Source organism: Candoia aspera, chromosome 2, assembly GCF_035149785.1.
Source record: "Candoia aspera isolate rCanAsp1 chromosome 2, rCanAsp1.hap2, whole genome shotgun sequence".
Classification (NCBI taxonomy): domain Eukaryota; kingdom Metazoa; phylum Chordata; class Lepidosauria; order Squamata; family Boidae; genus Candoia; species Candoia aspera.
In genome coordinates this window covers 164,266,010-164,281,469 of record NC_086154.1, presented here as the reverse complement: position 1 = coordinate 164,281,469, position 15,460 = coordinate 164,266,010, and the positions used below count along the sequence as shown (strand labels likewise).

General features: G+C 44.9%; 2 protein-coding genes across 2 annotated transcripts in view; one reads left to right on the top strand and one right to left on the bottom strand.

Moving 5' to 3' along the window:
* The window catches only part of MRPL51 (mitochondrial ribosomal protein L51), a 377,933-nt gene that overhangs the window by 111,786 nt on the left and 250,687 nt on the right, over positions 1-15,460 (bottom strand). The window lies entirely within an intron of this gene.
* Positions 3,980-15,460, top strand: part of LOC134491156 (rap1 GTPase-activating protein 1-like) — a 71,246-nt gene continuing 59,765 nt past the window's right edge. Inside the window, exon 1 of the mRNA XM_063294707.1 lies at positions 3,980-4,096. The gene's annotated coding sequence lies outside the window, so the exon portion shown is untranslated. The remainder of the gene's footprint in view (positions 4,097-15,460) is intronic.

Genomic DNA, 15,460 nt, shown 5'->3' with positions numbered 1-15,460 from the left:
TAATAGTAAAGTGGCTAAAGCAGTGCTTGGATACAACCCAAAAAATGACAGAATGATCTCAATTCGAATTCAGGGCAAGCCATCTAACATCACAGTGATCCAAATATATGCCCCAACCACAAATGCTGAAGAAGCTGAAGTAGAGCAGTTCTATGAGGATCTGCAGCACCTACTGGACAACACGCCTAAAAGAGATGTTATTTTTATCACGGGAGACTGGAATGCTAAGGTGGGCAGTCAAATGACACCTGGAATTACAGGTAAGCATGGCCTGGGAGAACAAAACAAAGCAGGACATAGGCTGATAGAATTTTGCCAAGACAACTCACTCTGCATAACAAACACTCTCTTCCAACAACCCAAGAGATGGCTTTATACATGGACTTCACCAGATGGACAACACCAAAATCAGATTGACTACATCCTTTGCAGCCAAAGGTGGTGGACATCTATACAGTCAGTAAAAACAAGACCTGGAGCTGACTGTAGTTCAGATCATGAACTTTTATTGCACAATTTAGGATCAGACTAAAGAGATTAGGGAAGACCCACAGATCAGCTAGATATGAGCTCAATAATATTCCTAAGGAATATGCAGTGGAGGTGAAGAATAGATTTAAGGGACTAGATTTAGTAGATAGGGTCCCAGAAGAACTATGGACAGAAGTTCGCAACATTGTTCAGGAGGCGGCAACAAAATACCATCGCAAAGAAAGGGAAAACCAAGAAGGCAAAATGGCTGTCTGCTGAGACACTAGAAGTAGCCCAAGAAAGAAGGAAAGCAAAAGGCAACAGTGATAGGGGGAGATATGCCCAATTAAATGCAAAATTCCAGAGGTTAGCCAGAAGAGATAAGGAATTATTTTTAAACAAGCAATGCGCGGAAGTGGAAGAAGACAATAGAATAGGAAGGACAAGAGACCTCTTCCAGAAAATTAGAAACATCGGAGGTAAATTCCAGGCAAAAATGGGTATGATCAAAAACAAAGATGGCAAGGACCTAACAGAAGAAGAAGAGATCAAGAAAAGGTGGCAAGAATATACAGAAGACCTGTATAGGAAGGATAACAATATCGGGGATAGCTTTGACGGTGTGGTCAGTGAGCTAGAGGCAGACATCCTGAAGAGTGAGGTTGAATGGGCCTTAAGAAGCATTGCTAATAACAATGCAGCAGGAGACGATGGCATCCCAGATGAACTGTTCAAAATCTTGCAAGATGATGCTGTCAAGGTAATGCATGCTATATGCCAGCAAATTTGGAAAACACAAGAATGGCCATCAGATTGGAAAAAATCAACTTATATCCCCATACCAAAAAAGGGGAACACTAAAGAATGTTCAAACTATCGAACAGTGGCACTCATTTCACATACCAGTAAGGTAATGCTCAAGATCCTGCAAGGTAGACTTCAGCAGTTCATGGAGCGAGAATTGCCAGATGTACAAGCTGGGTTTAGAAAAGGCAGAGGAACTAGGGACCAAATTGCCAATATCCGATAGATAATGGAAAAAGCCAGGGAGTTTCAGAAAAACATCTATTTCTGTTTTATTGACTATTCTAAAGCCTTTGACTGTGTGGACCATAACAAATTGTGGCAAGTTCTTAGCGGTATGGGGATACCAAGTCATCTTGTCTGCCTCCTGAAGAATCTGTATAACGACCAAGTAGCAACAGTAAGAACAGACCACAGAACAACGGACTGGTTTAAGATTGGGAAAGGAGTACGGCAGGGCTGTATACTCTCACCCTACCTATTCAACTTGTATGCAGAACACATCATGCGACAAGCTGGGCTTGAGGAATCCAAGGCTGGAGTTAAAATCTCTGGAAGAAACATTAACCATCTCAGATATGCAGATGATACCACTTTGATCGCTGAAAGCGAACTGAGGAGCCTTATGATGAAGGTGAAAGAAGAAAGTGCAAAAGCTGGCTTGCAGCTAAACCTCCAAAAAACCAAGATTAAGGCAACCAGCTTGATTGATAACTGGCAAATAGAGGGAGAAAATGTAGAAGCAGTGAAAGACTTCGTATTTCTAGGTGCGAAGATTACTGCAGATGACACTTAATCCTTGGGAGAAGAGCAATGACAAATCTCGATAAAATAGTTAAGAGCAGAGACATCACACTGACAACAAAGGTCCGCATAGTTAAAGCAATGGTGTTCCCCGTAGTAACATATGGCTGTGAGAGCTGGACCATAAGGAAGGCTGAGAGAAGGAAGATAGGTTCTTTTGAACTGTGGTGTTGGAGGAAAATTCTGAGAGTGCCTTGGACTGCAAGAAGATCAAACCAGTCCATCCTCCAGGAAATAAAGCCAGACTGCTCACTTGAGGGAATGATATTAAAGGCAAAACTGAAATACTTTGGCCACATAATGAGAAGACAGGACATCCTGGAGAAGATGCTGATGCTAGGGAGAGTGGAGGGCAAAAGGAAGAGGGGCCGACCAAGGGCAAGATGGATGGATGATATTCTAAAGGTGACGGACTCGTCCCTGGGGGAGCTGGGGGTGTTGATGACCGACAGGAAGCTCTGGCGTGGGCTGGTCCATGAAGTCACGAAGAGTTGGAAGCGACTAAACGAATAAACAACAAAACAAGACGATGAACATACCTGATACTCCTTCCTCCTCCTCTTTTCCCCACAACAGCAACCCTGTGTGGTGAGTTGAGCTAAGAATGACTGGCCCAAGGTCATCCAGCTGGCTTTCATGCCTAAGGCAGGACTAGGACTCTCTGCCTCCTGGTTTTTAGCCCAGCACCTAAACCACATGAGGTTCACCTTAACCATATGAGGTTCAGGTGCTGTACAGAAATAAGAGTCTAGGCCCCAGTTTTTTTTTTTCCTACCATAACCTGAGCTGCTTTTTCTCCCTACCATCACTATGGCTTGATTTAATCTTGGAGTAGAATTGCACTTTCATTCTGTTAACTCATAGATGGGGCAGCAGGGGGCCCTGCCCATCCATTTTTGAAGCCTTTCACACACACACACACACATTTTTTTTTGTGCCTTCAAGTCATTGTTGACTCCTGGCCACTGCCTGGACAAGTCTCTGCAGTTTTCCTGGCAACATTTTTGGAAATGGTTTGCCCTTGTCTCCTTCCTAGGGGAGGGGGGGGGAGGGAGAGAAATTTCCCAGCATAGGTTGGACCAACCATTTTTCCTAGATTATCTTACAATACAACAAATTAATCTGCATGTAAACTGGAGCTTCTTTCTCCTATCGTCTTTGAAAAACAAAAATCAGCAGAAAATCTTTAATGAAACTGAACTGAGATATCGATCATCACTTCTCCTCTTCACTAAAGGTCTCTATTTAGCTTCCTGTTTTCTACAGGGACTGGTTTCTATTGCCAGCCTGGAAAATGTACAGCCAAGGTCACACAAGACTTTGGGATTCTCAGGTTTCATTGTGTGGCTTAACAGAAGAGAACCACAGGGCTTTCTCCAAAGATGATGAACTGGGGGAAACTGGCTTTAAGGAAGCACAGACAGGATCACACGTATGCTGCTGGTTTTCGGACTGAGGCAAACTAAGTTAGACAGATCCTGCTCTTTCCTAACCTCCCCCACCACACAGTTAAAGTAATAAAAAAAAAAACACAAATCCTCCTCAGACCGGGCCTCCATTCAGAGACCCCAAGTGTGCATTTGGGAGAGACCACGGCATCAATTTAAGATCAACCGAGTAGGTAGCTGGGGCGAGGCAAAAGGCTGCCCGGCCTGATATAACTGGGCTCAGGTTAGGGTCGCGCCCATCATCGCCTTCACGGACTGCAGAATTGGGAGCGGGCTCCGATCTGCTTTTCCTCGAGAGGGCACAGCCAATCAGTCCCCCCATCCGCGCCCCGTCCCTTTCCCGGCGAAATTGCCCGCTTCCTCCGCGGAACAGCGGCGCTCGTCTGCAGGTGGAGTCGCGGCAGCGGAAGGGGAGGAGAGAAGGCCGCCGCAACCTACTTGAATAATTGATAGGCTGGGCTGAGACGGGGGGAGCTAGCAAATGCGGAGGAGCAGCCGGGCGCCGGGCTCCCTGCGTCGTTGCCGCCGTCCGCTTGCCTGGTCGCCGGCGATGAGAGAGCTGCGCGCAGGTAGGGGAGCTCGGCCGCCGCGTGGCGCCTCTCCTGCCAGGCTAATTAAGGAGGCGCGGGAAAAGGGAAGGAGGCACTGAGGGGGCGCTGCTCGGGGGCGGAGGAGGAGAGAGCCGGCCGCGACTCTTAGCCGTGACAGATAAGTCGAGCCTCCCTCTTCAGAAGCAGTGTACCCCTGCGTACCCTTTACTGGGAAGATCTGTGACATTCAGGCTCCTCTCTCAGAAATAAAGGGGTGAATACCTGGACGGAGTGACCTTTCGGCTGGGCTGAGCCGTAACTTAAGCGCCCATCACATCCCTCCCCAGGGGGAGCGGGTGGGTGGAAAGGAGGAGTGGAGACGGTCAGAGATACTGGCCCAGAGGTGTTGCCACTTCTCCCATGCCCTTTCTTCTGGGGCAGTTTAAAACATTGCAGGCAGAAAATGCAGCAAGAGTTGTTCCTTAGGAGTGCAACTTGGTGCCCCTCTTGAACCGCTGCCTGTCATTGCTATCCTTGGAGGGACAGTATTAGGAGAAACGGCACAAGCATCTTTGGGGTCCTTGGCTAGTTAGAAGGGGGGGAGGCAGATATCCAAAAGGGGTCTTGATTTCTTGCATCATTAATTATGGTCTTTGTATGCGCAGGGACTCAGCAGTGTTTAGCCCTGGCACATGTTTTCTGTGGTAAGGCTCATCTGTGAAATATAAAGAGGATTTTGCTGCTGTTAAGAACCTTCCTGAACTGGTGTAAAATAGCTTTCTCTGGATATATAGTGGCCAAACGGGAGAGGAATTGACTTCTAGACAAAAACTATCCCACCTTGTTAAAATTCGTCAGCCTGATAGGAAATGGGTTTCAAGATTGCGTGCCATTTCTGTCTGCCTGCTAGTCAGCTATGCTGGTCTCTGAGGTGCTTTGGAATCAGGGGTGAACTGAAAGGGGCTTTGATCTTCCCAACTGTATCTGGCTAGTAGGCATTATACCTTCAGTACGAATGAAGAGGACTTGCTTCCATTTTCGTGCATTCACAAGAGATGACGGTATTCATGTCTTGGTTCTGTTGCTTGGCATGGAGCAGATGTTTGTGTTTGTGACATGCTGATCTGTTGCAGAAAAACAGGAGAAAGAGTTCTGTGGCATTTTAAGAACTAACAGATTAATTGTGGCATAAGTTTTTGTTGAGAGAATCCTATTTTATCAAACATCGCTGTTACCTTCGGTTGGGAAATGTATTCCCTGGGGAATGAAGAAGGCTTTAAGCTGATGTCTCAGTGACTACTGTACTGTATGGCTCTGTCCTGTTTTCCTCTATTTCACATCAGGCTTGTACAATCTTGATGTCATTCATTTAACTGATAGATGGCACACCAGTTTGTTTGATCTACTCATGCAACCCCAAATCATGCCCTTTCATCAAAGACAGAGAAATATATTCTGACACATTTAAAAACAGCATGGTAAAGGATATAGAGAGTTTTCTCTTACCTCCTTACTGCAAATTCAAATTAAAAAGAATGTTATAATATCCATCAGGAACAGAAGAGGATGCTTCTTGGAACATTGGCAGTATAAACAACTGTTCTCCTTAGAAACTTGGGCAAGTGAATTTAAGAACAACTAGGCTAAACCTTTACAGTTTTATATCAAGCTGGTTTTTAAAGGTTGGCTTATAAATCACTGCATCAAAAATAAAAACCTCCCAGTATGTACTTAAATTCCAATTTAGCAGCTGAATAAATTCTACTTTATTTCAAACTGGATGTTGACAAGTAATTTTAAGGGGAAACATGATTGGATTAGTAAAGCTGTTTTCTGAGCCCAGTTAGACAATCTGGAGGAGTTCAGCTATAACTGCTTTTTAAAAACTAACACCTGATGCCAGAGATGCTATCACCTGACATATGCTAAACAAAAGCGTTCTTCCTATATATTCTCCTCAGCTGGGAGCATCTCCATTTACATTTTCAGTGGGATTGAGGGAAATCCAAGAGAAGTCTTACTCATTTATATTGAGAGTGTCCCAAATCAGAGTTCCATAAGTGGGCCATATACTTTCCCTTGTAGTAATTCAGGCCTACTTGCTTGCCTCTAAAATTTCCTAATTATAGATAGGAATTATTGCATGTTCAGATGTGCAAGATCAAGATTTCTTTTCCAGTTATCCCAATTAAGGAATAGCAGCTTACTTTTCTCCAGCATATTCAGCATATGTTTATTTGTTTATTTTACATAACACCACAACCTGCACAAACTCCTGATGGGTCACATCAGTAAAACAGTAAAAGCAGCCCATAAAACCAAACCAAAACAACATCCAGTAATCCAGACAGCACTGATCTATCCTCCTTCAGATGCTGTCTGGAAGACCTGTTTTCACTAGCTTCCAGGACACCATCGAGATAGGCGTTCCTTAAACAGGGCCTATAATAGAAATGTACTGTCTGTGAGTTCCTGTCCTCTTAATCTCTTGGAAGTGGTGGAGTATTCATATGAGTTGTTGGAGAGGACACACTGGATTGCTCAATTCTGTGTGATGAATATGGTCCTGAAGGCACCCAGGAGCAAACTCATATGGGGCTGTACCAGTTAAAACCAGCACTTTGAATTGTATTCAGAAGTCTATGGACAGTGAATGCAGACTGCTACGTTTTGCATCAACTGTTGCTTTTGAGTAGTCTTCAAGGGCAACCCCAAGTAGAATGCAGTGCACTAATCCAACATTTGGTGTTAAGGACGTAAGTCACTGTTGCCAAGGCTTAGCACTACAACTAAAGCCACAACTGGTACACCAGCTGAAGCTGGGCAAATTACCCTGGTCATGGTTTTTACTTGCCTATCTAGCTGAGAGTTCAGGAGCACCAAGTCATGGATGTGCTCCTTCAGAAGTAGTGCTACCACACCTAGAGTTACAGATGGAGCTGACAGAGAGAGACACAAAGGTATGTATTATCAGTATACTTATCACACCTTACCTCAAACCTCACTGCAAATGACCTCCTTCAGGAGTTCCATGTAGGCAAGGAAGAGCATGTTCAACTTAAGCATGTTCTAATGTACCAATCTGAGCCTGATACTTTGGCTGCTTCAGAGGCACCTGAGATGCTTTCTTACATGATGGAATCCATGACAGAAGTAAAACCTATAATATAGCTCTATCAAAAGCTCAAAAATATTTTTAAAGTGGACATTTCTGGGATATTTCAAACATGGACTAAAGAACTAATGTCTCCGATACTACCCCATCAATGGCTTCATGTCCTTAAAAATGTTTAAATGGTATCTACAGATTTGAGATTAAAGTTGATTCATCAAAAATTACATTAGGATAGGATTGGACTGGATTGGATTGGTTGCCCAAAAGAATGTGTTTGAAAGGATGGACATCAGATTTTGTAAGTTGGTGGCATAAAAAACTCGAGGGTTCATTAACCCATATTATATGGTCATGTGATCATTTGGTATCTTTTTGGAATAGTGTTTTAATGTATATAAGTAGATTCAAAGGAAAATCTTTAAATTTTAAGATGTTAACATGATGTTGAATAATATACCAAAACTTTGGAATCTGACTGTTTATCAGGATGTCATGTTCACCGTTCCAATGTTCCTGGTACATTGTAATGTTTCGCATGTCATTTACCTGATACGTGTTTGATCTCGGGAGGGAGGAGGATTCCACTTCGGGGAGTTGTTATCTGTTGGCTGCTGGTTTGGAATGTGTTTCTCATGTGTTCAAGGTTACTTTCCCAGGATCAGTGGAAAATGGTTACCAGCACCGGGGGGGGGGGGGTTTGCTACGGCTGGGCGAGGGGAGGGATTACGTTTTGAGCCGAGGGTTTTTAGTTTGTATTTGGCATGCTTTTATTCATTCTCAGCTTTCTCTGTATTTGCATACTATTCTTACAATAAATCAGATATCATTAAGTACCTGCTTGTGAGTCTGACTCTGTTAGGATAGGCAGTCATTACATAAAGCTGAGAATCTAAAAAATTTTTCCATTAGCCCCTTTCCAGATTTAATTTGTGAGGGGAAGCGCTAGCGATGAGCAATCCAAATCCACAAGCTGTGGAAAGCGAGGAGTCGAGCGAGGGAGAACCCGATTCTACAGTGGTGAGAATGGAGAGAGTCCCCCCTAGAGAGACTTCGGAAGTTCGGGAGGGGTCGAGCTTCAGCCTAGGGGATGAGGAGGCTGGAGCCAAAGGAGCCCCTGAACCGACCGGCGAGTCACCAGGCGAGTTGATCACCTGGGATGAAACCCAGGGACCCCTACCAGGGACGTCAAGAATGTCTTGGAAGCAGAGGTACCCGTTGTCCCCAACTGTGGTGAGAAAAGAGAGACAGGAGGGATCCCAAACCCCTGATCGTATAAAACTGCTGGAGGCTAAATTGGAGTCCTTAGAATTTATGTTCCAGAAAATGTCCATGGACTGGGGTCCGCGAGGGAGGAGGAGAGAGGAGTCCAGTCATAGGTACTCGACTCCCTCTTCGCCCCCCACTTCCCCAGAGGAAAGGAGTAGGACCCGACACTGAGAGGAAGTAAGAGTGCCGAGGGTGACAATTTCAAGGTCCCCTCCTCGAGAGCGGAGATCCTTGGGGGCTACAAGGAAGCCCAATCGTCCAGCTGTGATGAAGGGGCTGCCCGGAGCAGGGATAAAAGACTTTACCGTTAAGTTTGATGGAGATCCAACCAAGCTGTCATTCTTCCTTACTAATGCAAGAAGTTATATGGACGACTGGGAACAGTGCTTCCGTTCAGAAAGGGCCAAGATTAATGCCATTGCCACTAAGCTCAAGGGGCGGGCAGCCGATTGGTACGTGCAGTTGTGTCAATCGGAGGTCCCTGAGTTAGAGGAGTTTGAGGAATTCCTGTGGGCGTTAAAACTACACTTTGAAGACCCGTTAGCTAAGGAAAGAGCAAAACGGGCATTGAAGGAGCTGTGCCAGGGCCCACAATCAGTGGCAGACTACGCTCTCGAATTTAAAGCGTTGGCTGGGAAAGTTGAGGATTGGTCCCAGTCCACCTTAATAGAACTTTTTAAGGACGGTCTGAATACAGAGGTCCTAAGGTGGTCACTGGGGCGAGATGATCCGGACTCCTTATATGAGTGGATTCAGCTGGCAGGGAAGGCTGAGCATGCCCAAGAAACTTTTGTTCACCGAAGGGCGATGAAATATGCTAAGCTCAGTAAGGGTTCCCGCACCACTGCAACCACTGGAAAGTCCGGCCAACGTGCGTGGGAAGAGGAGAGAGAGCGCCGCTACGCGAAAGGGCAATGCCTCCAATGTGGGAAGGAAGGTCACCGAGCGGTGGCGTGCCTGAGAGGAAAGACCGAGGAATGTCCGGGAAAGTCATCAGGGAAGTCTCCCTCCTTACCCAGGAAGATGAAGGCGGCTTTGGCTGAGGACGTCCCTTATTTTGGGGACAAGGGGGAGCCCAATCTGCTCCAGCCGGTGGGAAACTCCAGCCACCTGCTTTAAAGGGCGCCGCTGGGCAGGTGGTAGAGGAAGGGCGCGACCACATTTCGGTGAGTGGCAACTATCCCACACTGACAGTGAAGGTGAAGTTGGGCTCCCGCACAAAAACTGTTGAAGTGTGGGCTTTGATCGATTCAGGGTGTTCACGTTGCTTAATGCACCCTGATGTGGTGGCTGCTTTGGAGCTACCCAGGTTTCTGTTAAAACGTCTCATGATTTTTACCCAGCTGGACGGTTCTACGGCGGGGGGGAAGCCAGTCACCCATTCCACGGGCATGGTGGCATTGCAAATGGGCAGCCACCAGGAGGGGCTGCCCTTTGTAGTGGCGCCAGTGGGGGGTCCTTTGGTCATTCTGGGGATCCCTTGGTTGGTCCAGCAAAACCCGTATATAAATTGGGTGCATAGGACTTTGACTTTTGGGGATGGTTTCTATCAAGCCCCTGGAGAAGACAATGCCCCAGAGGCTGCAGTGGGGAGGGTGGCAGCAGCAACTCCGCATTTCGCTGCCACCCCACTAGAAGGCTTGCCGGAGCAATACCAGAGTTTTGCAGATGTGTTTGGTGAGAAGGAGGCAGACCAACTCCCACCTCATCGAAAAACTGACTGTGCCATAGAGTTGGTCCCAGATGCACAGCTGCCCAAGCTAAAAATCTATGCCATGACCCAAAAAGAACTGGCGGCGCTGCAGGAGTTTGTGGACAAAAATTTGGCAAGGGGTTTTATTGAACCAGCGAATTCGCCAGTAGGCGCCCCTGTTTTGTTCCAAGCAAAAAAGGACGGGACATTAAGACTGTGTACAGATTACCGCGGATTAAATGCGGTATCAATATTGAACAAATATCCTTTGCCAATAATAAAAGACATGTTAGCACATCTGGCCAAGGGGAAAATCTTCTCTAAGCTGGATTTGAGGGAGGCGTATTTCCGTATCCATATACGGGAAGGGGATGAGTGGAACACTGCTTTCAATTGTCCTCTGGGCTCTTTCCAGTACAAAGTTTTGCCGTTTGGTTTGGCGGGGGCACCCGGGGTGTTTATGCAATTGATCAATGAAGTGTTACATGACCATTTGTTCAAAGGGGTTCTGGTCTATTTGGATGATGTTTTAATCTATACTGAAACAATGGAGGAACATGAGCGTTTGGTGAAACAGGTGCTCAGCAAACTGAGGAAGGCTGAGCTTTATGCTAAACTATCTAAATGTGAATTTCATAAGACTCAGCTTGACTATTTGGGGTACAGAATTTCTGACAAGGGTATTGAAATGGACCCTGCAAAGATTCAAGCTATTTTAGAGTGGGAGCACCCACGCACTCGCAGGCAGCTCCAAAGTTTTCTTGGGTTTTCCAACTATTATCGCCAATTCATCCAGGGGTTCGCAGAAATTGCTTTGCCTCTCACTGATTTATTGTGAACAAAGGGGCTGGGGGACACACGGAAGGTGAAGAACCCAGGAGCGTTGCTCAGTTGGACACCTGAGTGCCAGGTGGCTTTCAACAAACTTAAAAGCCTGTTCACTGCTGAACCTATTCTGCAACACCCTGATCCCACTAAGCCTTTCATGGTTCAAGTGGATGCCTCTGATTTCTCCATTGGAGCGCTTTTGTTGCAGGCAGATGCTGCAGGCTGCCTGAAGCCCTGTGCGTATCTCTCCCGCAAATTTTCCAAGATGGAAAGGAGATGGCATGTTTGGGAAAAAGAGGCTTTTGCAGTCAAGGCTACTTTGGACACCTGGCGCCACCTCTTAGAGGGGGCCAAATGTCCTTTTGAAGTCTGGACTGACCATAAGAATTTGGAAGCGCTTAGTACGCCCCGTAAGCTCAGCCCTAAACAAATCCGTTGGGCTCAGTTTTTCAGCCGCTTTGATTTTAAGTTGAGATTCATTCTGGGAAAGAAGAACTTCCTGGCTGATGCGCTTTCCCACCTGCCCCAGGATTCGACTTCGGTACCTGACGTGGTGGGGATATTGTGGACAGAGCCTCAGTTGGGTATGCAGGCTGTCACTCGCAGCCAGACTCGTGTGCAGCTGCCCTCAGCTTCAGTTTCACCGGCTGTGGGGAGGCTGTCAATTCCTTCCCAATTGCAACAACAGTTTCTCTCTGAACTGAAATCTGACACTTGGTTGCAAGCGAATAGAAACAATGTTACATTTGACCGCGGCTTCGCATGGAAGCAGAATCGTCTCTATGTCCCTGACAGTTTGTGAAGGGAGGTTTTGATCAGGTCTCATGATGATAAGGTGGCTGGTCATTTTGGCTTTGTGAAAACCTTACACCTGGTGCGGCAGCAATTCTGGTGGCCTACATTGAGACGTGATGTCAAAGACTATGTTGCTTCTTGTCCTGTCTGTGCCATGTCAAAACGGAAGGGGGGCAAACCGCAAGGCTTGCTACAACCAGTGGCCAGTCCCTCCCGTCCTTGGGAGAAGATCTCCATGGACTTTATTGTCGATTTGCCCCCTAGTCAGAGAAAGACTGTGATTTGGGTGGTGAAAGACTACTTCTCTAAACAAGCCCATTTCATTCCATGTGCCTCCATTCCGTCTGCTCAACAATTAGCCCGCCTCTTCCTAGTCCACATCTACAGGATCCACGGGAGCCCCGCCCATTTGGTCACAGACCGCGGGACACAGTTTACTTCCCAGTTTTGGCGGGCATTTTTAAAACTGGTGGGCACCAAACAGGCGCTGTCCACTGCATCGCATCCGGAGACTGACGGATCTACAGAGGCTCTTAACTCAACCCTGGAACAATTTTTGCGAGCATTTGTTAACTATCAGCAGGACAATTGGGTTGATCTTCTGCCTTTCACTGAAGTGGCTTACAACAACGCTGTACATCAGAGCACAGGGCACACCCCCTTCCGTACTGTGTTTGGCCGGGATTTCGTGCCCGTTCCTGATCTGCCTCAACCCACTTCACCGCCTTGTTCTCCTTCCGATTGGGCTGCGCACCTGGGCGATTCCTGGCTGGTAATTCAGCAAGCATTGGCGGATGCCCAGTCCACCTACAAACTGCATGCTGATAAGAAGCGAGCCCTTCAGCCTGCCTTTAAAGTTGGTGATAAGGTCTACCTTTCCACCAAGTTCATTAAATCTCCTCGGCCCTCAAAGAAATTGGCTCCTAAATTTGTTGGTCCTTTTCCCATTGTTGGGGTTGTTAACCCTGTTACCTTCAAATTGGATCTGCCACACAATCTTAGATGTTTACATCCTGTTTTTCATTGCAGCTTGCTCAAGCCTGTCAACCACTCCGATCGCTGGCATGTCCAACCTCCACCTCCTGCGCCCATTATGATTGACGGACAACAGCATTTTGAGGTGAAGGAGGTCCTTGATTCTTGCAGGCTTCATAACACCTTGCAGTACCTTGTATGATGGAAGCATTTCCCCCACCCTGAGTGGGTGTCTGCCCGCGATGTTAACTCTCCTGTTTTAGTTAGACGCTTCCACATTGCTTATCCTATGAAACCTGCTCCTTAGTATTTTTGGGGGGGCGGTATGTCATGTTCACCGTTTCAATGTTCCTGGTACATCGTAATGTTTCGCATGTCATTTACCTGATACGTGTTTGATCTCGGAAGGGAGGAGGATTCCACTTCGGGGAGTTGTTATCTGTTGGCTACTGGTTTGGAATGTGTTTGGGTTATCTTATGTGTTCAAGGTTACTTTCCCAGGATCAGTGGAAAATGGTTAACAGCACCTGGGAGGGGGGTGGTTGCTATGGTCAGGCGAGGGGAGGGATTACCTTTTCAGCTGAGGGTTTTTAGTTTGTATTTGGCGTGCTTTTATTCATTCTCAGCTTTCTCTGTATTTGCATACTATTCTTTCAATAAATCAGATATCATTAAGTGCCTGCTTGTGAGTCTGACTCTGTTAGGATAGGCAGTCATTACAGGAATTATGGTTGTATTGAGCATGGGAGATGGCTAAAATAATTATATTGAGAAACTGGAGAAGTCATTATTCCTGATATTAAGGAATAACGTTTGGAAATGTGTGACTTACCTGTTTTGGAAAAGGTAGTATTTTCTACTAATCAGAGGATGAGACAATATGTACTACTAGAGCAGAGATTTTGTGATATTTTACAATAATACTTTGTATTGATTATATTGTAGTAATGTATGGTATTTATTAGTAAATCAGTGACAATTGATAAGTTTAATATATAAAGTAGATTTTTTCTCTTTTTCTTTAGTTTGGGTTTTTAAAATCTTTTCTTTTCTTTGGTTTTTATTATTTTTTAAATTAAGTTTACACATGGTCTTATTTAACTGTCTATTTTTAGTGCATTTAGGTATTTTGTCTTTTTTTTGTAATTTGTATTTTGAAAAAATAAAAAAAATTAAAGAAAAAAAAGCAGGGAGGAGAGAGTCGAACCCTGAGGTACCTTGCAAGTGAGCCTCCAGTGGGCCAACCTCTCTTCCCCTCCCATCCACTGTTACGGTCATCTTGAGGACCATACAAAGTTTTGTTGAGGGCCGCACTCAAACAGTGGGCAGGTCTAGGAACCAATATGGAGGTTTGAAAGTTTTAAAGGCTGATATGGATGCCTTAAACATTTGGAAGGTTTAAGACATGCAATTGTTCCATAAGCTTCCACCCAAATGTGCCACCTACTCTCTGGGCAAACTGTGAAGACCAACAGAAGTGATGGTGTAGGTGCGATGTAGCCCTTGGACTCCATTTTTTTGTACCCATTTGAGAGGAAAGGCAGGATGTAAATCTGAAATACATACAAAATGACTGTCAGAGAGGAGAGAGAGAGACTCTGTTGGACTCATAGTATCTTTTGAGGAAGTAACTGAAAGGTTTAATAACTGCTGAAGATGGTTATGTACTGTAATGGTTCTCTTTTGGATATAAGATATTTAACACATTTTATTTTGGGGAACACACACACATAAATAGATGTTCTTTCAAATTATGTAACAATGGTTTGGAAACCAACAGGAGAAGAATGAAAATGGATACTGCATGTATTTATAATAGCAAAAACCTGATATTACAAAATTGGAAGGACATCCATTTCCTCTCAGCTATACAGTGGTCTGAAGGACTTACCTCTCTTTCTATATTTGAACAAGGATTTTATTGGTAAGAGGACTGTTTAGACATTTGATCTGTGTATACTAGTTTATACTCTGATTCCCTTCTTTTTGTATTACACAGACTATTACATATGAACAATTTAATTGTGTTATAAGATGTGAATATGTTTGTAAGACTATTTTTGTCTCTTTCCTTTTTTGCACGTAAAATACAATTTTAAAAAGCCATTGAAAGGAAGGAGATAGAACTTCTCTTTGTCAGAGATACTTATGAAAAAGGAAGAATTTTATTATCTAAATCAGGGCAATTCTATTTCCTAATAGGCAAAAGTCACTCTCACGTTGGTGTATGCATACAGAACTCTTATTAACAGCAGCACTTGGGACCAGAAATTAAATTTCTCCCGTTACATTTTGTGTGTTGAAGCTGTCTTAAAATCCACAAACATTGTAATCCACAATGATTGTCCCTAGAAAAGTGGCTTGATCTGAAACTTGCCTTCTTTTCTGAAGGACTTTTTTGTCTTAGCTGTGACCTCCAGTCTGGAAACATATTTACTGCTTAATTTTGCCGAGAAGTCAGCCAAGCTAACTGGTTTTTACAATCTTCTCCAACCTGACATTCTCTGGGTTTTTTGGATTTCAACTCCCACTGTCCCCAGCTAAGAAATTGTGAGGATTGTTATCCAGGTTTTTGGGAGGTTGGGGTAGGGAAATTAGTCTATAATTCAAGGGTATTATATAACAGCATTTGTTCCCCAAAGGGCAGAGGGGAAACTATTCTTGTAGAATTAATATAAGTAAAGGCTTGAAACAAAATTTGGAATACAGTTCTAGCCCCTTGCTCCTGTTC